Raw genomic sequence first — 1,152 nt, forward strand, 5'->3', positions numbered from 1 at the left:
ACGCAGTCTGAAGGTAAGAAGTGGATTATCCTTCACCTGAAATGTTTTCCTTGTCATCCTGAAATGCAAATGAGGCAAATGTTGGATCACTATAATGAGGAACCAGTTTCCACAAACCCTTCAGTCCATTAGGATGTTCTCTGCTGTTCTGGACGGAGAGGGAAGTGACTGGAACATCGAGTGTGTTTTGTCGTATTAAACACGGATTTAAACCGATGTCATCAGGCTCAGAACATTCTTGGAAAAGAACGCAGAGAAGAATGTCCTTCTCAGCTGCCGTAGCTGCATCTCTTGCGTAACACAACAGGAAGTTCAGCACCACGTTTCCCTTTAAATAAACACTTTATGTTTTCTCAGGGCTGAACGCAGAGCAGCTCTTACTGCTGTTTTTAACCAATCAGCAGTCTGGAGTCCCGCCTAATCAACCAATGAGACGTCTGCTGCTGTTTCTTCTAAACGACCTTTTGGTGTCATTTGCTCATTCTGATGAACCTGCTGCAGCTGAAGAGGCCAGGCGGGCGACAAAATATCACAATATGTGTGTGTGTGTGTGTGAGTGTGTGTGTGTGTGTGTGAGTGTGTGTGTGTGTGTGTGTGAGAGTGTGTGTGTGTGTGTGTGTGTGTGTGTGTGTGTGTGTGTGTGTGAGTGTGTGTGTGTGTGTGTGTGTGTGTGTGTGTGAGTGTGTGTGTGTGTGTGTGTGAGTGTGCGCTCCTCTCACCACTTGCTCCTATGAGCTGCAGAGCGCTGACACACTGCTCCTCCTCCACCTCCTCCTCCACTTCCTCCTCCTCCTCCTCGTACACCACGGGCCCGTCCTCCACCGTGGCCGGTCCCGGGGCGGGGGTGGCGGGGGGCGGAGCTTGGGGTTCGGGGGGCGGGGCCGGTTCAGCGGGAGCCGTCGCTGCGGTGACGCTGATTTCTGCCTGCAGGAGGAAACAGGAAGTTCCAAATCACCAACAAAACCAGAATCAACCTGCTGAACTGAACCAGATTCTGTAACTACAATATATATCTGTTTACTGCACTATATATGTTTACTGCACTATATATCTGTTTACTGCACTATATATATCTGTTTACTGCACTATATATATGTTTACTGCACTATATATATCTGTTTACTGCACTATATATATCTGTTTACTGCACTA

Source organism: Centroberyx affinis, unplaced genomic scaffold, assembly GCF_046629955.1.
Source record: "Centroberyx affinis isolate AG114_WGS23_722 - 3 ecotype Tasmania unplaced genomic scaffold, CSIRO-AGI_Caff_v1 ptg008841l_1, whole genome shotgun sequence".
Lineage (NCBI taxonomy): Eukaryota > Metazoa > Chordata > Actinopteri > Beryciformes > Berycidae > Centroberyx > Centroberyx affinis.